The sequence below is a fragment of the Labrus mixtus genome, chromosome 5 (genome assembly GCF_963584025.1).
Source record: "Labrus mixtus chromosome 5, fLabMix1.1, whole genome shotgun sequence".
NCBI lineage: Eukaryota > Metazoa > Chordata > Actinopteri > Labriformes > Labridae > Labrus > Labrus mixtus.
This window is the reverse complement of record NC_083616.1, coordinates 5,540,022-5,546,926: the sequence shown is the minus strand read 5'-3', so window position 1 is coordinate 5,546,926 and position 6,905 is coordinate 5,540,022.

Sequence of the window (6,905 nt, the reverse complement as noted above, 5' to 3'; positions counted from 1 at the left end):
AATAGTTTAAAAAAACTTTTAAACTTTTCTGAACCTATATTGTTGATTGGTGGACATTTAAAAAAACACTGATTTAAATAAAGAGATCAACAAAATTAAAATCTTTTTGGCTGGCTAGTTGCTACACCTGTAAGATGCACTGGCATCATTTTTTACATCCATCCGTCCATTATCTATACCATTTTTTCCAATATACCGTCTGTCATTGGGCGAGAGGCGAGGTACATCCTGGACTGTTCTCCAGTTAATCACAGGGCTGACATGTAGAGACAGAAAACCAGACACTCTCACATTCACACCTACGAGCAATTTAAAGTCAGCATCAACCTAACGAGCATGTCTTTGGACTGTGGAAACATGAAAACTCCACACAGAGAGGCTCTGTCCGACATAGATTCGAACCAGGCACCTCCTTGCTGTGAGGCAACAGCGCTAACCACTGCACCACCCTGCAGCCCGTCCCTGTTTATAACTCAAAGAAAAAGAAAGCTACTCTCAATCATACCAGGTGAAATCTATTGGACTGAAGAACGGACAGACTTTAACAGACTAGGATTCAACGTAGCAAACGATACAAGCAACAATTGTGTTTTACAAGTGGATGTAGCCAAAGAGACAGCCTTTGTTTTGTGGACTACTGTTGGTTGACAGATCACCCTGATAGCTACTTGTTGATGGCAGGCAGATAAGCCCGAAAGGTAAAGAAGTAGACTAATTTTCTCATAGACCAATCAGGTTTCTTCTTGCAACGAGTGGAGTTGCCCTCTGCTGGTCAACAGAGAGAACACAGGATGGGCCAAATATATAGTCTGTGTGTGTGTGTGTGTGTGTGTGTGTGTGTGTGTGTGTGTGTGTGTGGGGGGGGGGGGGGGGGGGGGGGGGGGGGGGGGGGGCATGTCCCACATCCATACTGCACACTGCAGGTGACTAGAAACACAACGTACCTTGAACAGAAATGTTGTAATGCCAGGGAGGCAGCAGGTGCTTATGGAACACTGTAATAAATCAACACCTTGCAGGTAAAGCATGGGGCTGATAAACAAGTTGGTGTGGAATTAAACTAAAAAACAATAGGGTCTGTTTTTTGTTTTTAATAGCATAATTCGATTTAACTAACAACTTTCTGAGTCAGGTAAAGCCCTAGTTTCTAGTATGTGTCAAATCTAAAAATAACAGGATGCTACATCATCTTTGAGCGTCTTTCATTGAAACATTCTCTCCCATCAGCCCCCAGCCCCCCCCCCCCTCATTAATACTAACTTCTTTCAAGTGCCACAGACCTGATTTATAATGCAGACTTCCTGTTAAATATTTCAAGTCACAAGCCCAAGCTGAAAAAACCCCGATGACATCACAGAGGCTTAGATTTTGGATGGCTCACACATGCAATCCTCTATAATAATCAAATAAACAACTTCACATACTTCTCTGAGCCTGTCAGATTAAAATTTGTAGTCATCATCCTGCCAGTCAAAGCCCGTAGGGAACCTTCTTGATATGCAACATTTCTTTAGCGTTAAAGAGGAGAGTTTTTTGTTTTTTTTCCAGTAATGGTGCACAGATTTGTACAGGTTATTAGATACCTTCCCTCCTTCCAGTGCACCGCTGTTGTGTCATTAGCTCAGAGCACTCCATCATCCCCTTAGGACAGTTTCAGCTCTGCCAGGAGGAGCCGACCACCGGACACCAGCTGCTCAGGGCACAATAGATCCTCCTGTAGCAGTGCATTATTGCTGTGCATCGGGAGAAAGCATGGCTCTGTAATGCACTGCGACATGACAGTATGATAAATGTTTGCTCAGCACCAGGAGTAACCAACCAGTGACTGAAGTAATGGAGGCAATTACATAACATAATATGAATTAATTGCAACACCTACAATTCTCATTAACATACAAGGTGTTTTAGTATTTGCTTTACCTCACAACATATCCAAAATTGCAGCAGTGGGGAATTATTTTTTTTTGGGTGAAGCAAAACTCAACAGGTGGCCTCAACACTCATATGCTCATTCACAGCATATCCATTAAAAATGCACAGGCAGTTCATTTCAAGCGTGCATCCTGCTGCGTGCATCCTGCTGCGTTTCAATGCTACGGCTTGTTTGTTTGCTGTCACACCCATGCAGTTTGCCAGTGCCCTAATGCTGAAGCCAGCCTGCTGTTGATGGGGAGTTCAGCACCCTGGACAGCACCCTCTGCAGACTTAAGGCTTCTGCAATGAAGAAAATCAGCCAGACAGGTAAAAAAAAAACCTGCACAATCAGGTTTCCATAAATCAACTCTGTATTCACCCATATTCATAAAATCACCATTTGCACATATGATGCTTCTTCTGACCAGAATATAACCTCCATCTAACCACAATACAGTAAAACAACAGAACCCTTTCTTAAAAGCTCAAAAAAGAATTACATAAAATAAGACGGAAAAGATTACTTTGACAAAAAAAAAAACCCTGTGATAGAAGTCTTAGCAAAACCTATATGTATACATATTAACTTTGCTGAAACACCATGCTTGTTCTGCACTGAGTCTATCCTTTGGTAATCGCTAATCGATTGAAATGACATGTTCTCCACGCCGAAAGAAATAAAGAATGGCGCAGAACTTCATTTGCAAAACTGGCATTTTAAGGATAACTTGCTGGTCAACAGTAAAAAAACACATTTATATATATTTTTTTACTTTGCTGAAATATGACCTGGCAGAACAGCTACTCATTTCACTTCTCATTTCACTCCCTCTCTCTGTATGCTATTACAGAATGTGAAAACAACAGGAGAACCAACTGTGGAACTTTTTTAATTAATTGATATAAACGCTAATTTGCACATCATATGCAAGCCGAAATATTTATTCTACCACTTAGTTCCCCTCAAGATAGCAAAACATATGATTGATTCACGAGTTACCGCCGGTATGCTAAGTTAGTTAAATTGACCTATTTTTCAGCGGAGTTCGGCGTGGAGATGTGCGGGATAAAGAGGCATGCACGAGGGCTACACTGTCACAGAAGGATATGGCCATTCGGTGATCTTTTTGGCATATTTCCGTATGATGTTATCCTCACTGAAGATGAACATGGAGCGGTTAACGGTGAGGCAGCTCTGTCTGACAGGAATGGGGTTGTAAATAGCCATGGTCCGGGCTCTCTGGGCCATCGTCTGCTTGTACATCCTATGGACCCCCGGAGGCCCCGGCTGCCGGCTGGCCCCTCTGGCCGGACCCGCGGGACAGCCGCCTCCATAGCGGCTGGGCACTTCGTCTTCAAAGCGAGCCATTCCGGGAGACTACTACAGATCTTTCTGGAGAAACCAAAACTGACACCAGAAAAGAAATGGAGAAGAAGCATCACAACACACACTGTCGTCCCGTCCCCCGAGTCCTTTGGGTGCGTGTGTCGTCCGCTAACAGGAGAGTCAAACATTCACAAACAAAACACGAACAGGGAGGCTCGTTTTCATTTGTCTGTCAGCTCCTCGTCTCTGCTGCGTCCCATGCTGTCACAAGTGAAATTGTTGCTCAAAGTTTAGATGACCAGACTCCATGATGCATCATTTTTTCATGGGTGTTCCTCTTTCGGTTCACTGCCCCGAAGGAGCTGGACGATTCAGCCGTCAGTGCGTAAAGTCCATGCTACGGGCACCAAACCCCGGGTACAAAATGATCAATTTAACACCAAAGCCAAGAGGAGAAAAAGCGAGGCGTCAGCGTTGGTTGTCAATAAATATTTTTCCTCCAGAAAGCGTCCAAAGATTTTTACTTCTGTTGCCCATCAAGACTCGTTTCAACTCTGGGTTGCCAGTGAATGATTCCCGGTCAAGTTAAAAAAAAGAAAAAAAGAACACGCAGTTTATTTTTTATCGTTAAACGAAGACAAAATCCCGGCACAGGTGTACGGGTCCTTTACCATAAACGAGTCGCTGATGTGAATGTGGAGACTACTTTTTCAACCGCTCCTTATCCAGAAACCCCCCCCCCCCCCCCCCCCCCACGTGATCGAGAAGACGCCCGCCAGTGGCTCCACCTGGACCGGCCCTGTTTCCATAGCAACAGGGAGGAGAGAGCGAGAGAGAGACAGAGAGAGAGGGAGAGAGAGGGAGCCCGCCACACCGGTGTTATGCCGAGAAATGCATGCAACTTGGATGACAATGAAAATTTTGGAAATGCAATTTCTTCACTGCACTTACGCAGGCTAATGGAAATGTGTCTTCTATGGAGTCTACAGATTAAGGACACTTAACTTTATTAAGAATAAACTTCACATACTTTGTCATCACAGATCTGCCCCCCCCCCCCCCCCCAGTGGCGATTCTAGAGTCTGTTGGGGCCCTACGGACCCCTGCAACCAGCAGTTATCGCCACTATGTCTTCCTCTTTCTCTCTTTTTTTTCACCCCCACATAGATCATTACTTTTAATTTCCTTCGGTGACTTTCATTGACAAATGTTGGTTTTCAAAGCAAAAATGCATGCCACGCTTAGCAGGGCAACGAGAGGGAGGGCGGTCAGATGGGGCCCCCTCAGGGAGATATCCTACTGTCATTGCAAAGTTTGCACATTTTGAGTAGCTGCTGTGGTTTAAAATGTGTCAGCCCTTGGGGGCCCCCTAGTGGCCTGAGGTCCCAAGCCTTGCCTATTGACAAACAGCACCTCCGCTGCCCCCACAAATAAGATTTACACTGTTTTCTAACACTTCCACGAAGTCCATGCAATTCTTGGAAGGGATGCATTTCTCCTCATAACACCGGCGTCGAGACAAACGGGGTAGCCATACTGTAGAGACTTTTGAGTCACCAAAAATTGTATGTACATGATGGAAGTCAATACGCCTGCTTTATTATTAAAGTCTAAATGTACTGAAATGTATTAATCATGAAAGGGAGCAAAATAACCGAATAAAACCCACCAAACAAATATTTTACGTCGGATACAAAAACAAAAACAAAAACCACAAAAAATGCTCCAAATTTCCAAAGTAAAACAAGTAAAAATCTGCTGCAACAATTGTTTGTTAGAATATAGGCATTAATCAAAGACCCATACATCAAGTAATTATTTTAATAGAGTTCAGAATTAAAGTTGTGATACAGTTGCAAAAAATGATTTTTAGGGGAGTGTCGAAATGTTTTCTTTTTAAGACATTAAAACTGTCGATTACTTTACCTTATTTAATACAACTATTAACACTATTACAAAATATATATTGTAGAGAATAAGAAAGCATCTGTGGAAATGGTACAACCTGTTCTGTGTTACAAAAACTTTTTTTTTTAAATCAACATCTCCATCCTTGGATCTTCTCCAAGTCAGACTGTTTGAACCCAAATCTTAATGAATAGTCTACATCTTGAGAAAATACATCATACAAAGCGCTTACTCTTTTCAGCTGCCGAGTGAAATTAAAATGAAAATTCTTTGAAGCTACTCCAACTTGTCTTGTAATTTAGCAAATCATTGATAAATATTGATTGATAAAACATGCAGACATGCAAGGCGATGTAATGACAAGCTTAAGCTTATTGTCATTACACGGTCATGACATTGTTTTTGCTAATTTGCTAAAATGTTTGATTGAAAGACGAGTAAAGTGTACCACTGAACAAAGTCATGTAAGTGTTGTTTATGTCATGTTACTATTTATGGAATGAGGATTTTATATTGTCTCATAGCATGATTTTGGGGGAATGAGACACAGGCTTTTCTAATCACAGGCTTTTCTAATCACTTATCACCCACATAAAAGAGTAGCATTGAGTTTTCTGTTAGTTCTAGGTTAGGGTTATTATGGTATCTCAGTCTAATCCAACTTAACTAAATAAAAACATGTAAGGACGACGGAACAATAGCAGTCATTTTTAATAAAAAATCAAATAAGCATATTTGCTATTTATATTATAAAAATATCAATACTTGGCAGCCATGAAACGATATAATATCACCACACAAAATATTGCGATACTATGCTGTATCGATTTTTTTGTGAGGCAAAGGAAGACATTTTATATCCATGTACTACGATCATAAATCAACCCAAACATGTTCTGTCATCTTTGTTTTCTGTAATGCCCTCTGGACAGCGCTATCTTGCCCCTCCAAGGAGAACCCAATATATTTTCTCCAACTCTTTTATCCCTTCAGCTATCAGGCTGTTGAATGCTGACTTACTGTATGGACTGTTACTGTACAGTGAGATCACCTGTGAGGTCCATTCATTCATGTGTCTATTCATTAGACACATTCCTGTCATTGTATTGTGAAATTCTAGATTGATAGCGCTGGCTTCTCACTTGACAACCTATTCGTCTGTTGAATTGTTGTTACTGACATGTGGATGTAACGGTTTGAATGCTGCGGTGATGTGTTTGTTTCCTTTATGTTGTCTCTGTGTTTTTCAATGGCTTGGTAGGCTGTGAAACTGAATTATCCTTCTGGGATAAATAAAGTTGTCTCAATCTGAATCTGAATCCAACCAATATAGACCTATCACAGATACATCAGATTCAGCGTGGGTCAGAGTGTATCCTGATATAAACCTATATGAAAACCTTCTTTGTGTACAGAAATACTACACAGAAGAATGTTCGGCTGAGTTTTGAATATATACTCACCTTAAACACTTCCAAGTTTGGCTGGCTTCTGAAACTGTATTGGTGGATAGATACCTAATATTACCACTAGAGGAGGGAGAAAAAAAATCGATTTATGTAAAAATCGAGATTCTTATCTTCTGAGATTTTAAATCGATTCATAACTTCCAAAAATCGATCGTTACTCCATGCTAAGTGCTAATGCTAGCTCTTTAACTTAGTAGAATGTTAAATGGAGCAGCAAGAAATTCAGCCAGTCTCACAGACGACTGGAGTAGATCCTGAAGGATGTACTAAATCAAAAACAGACTTTG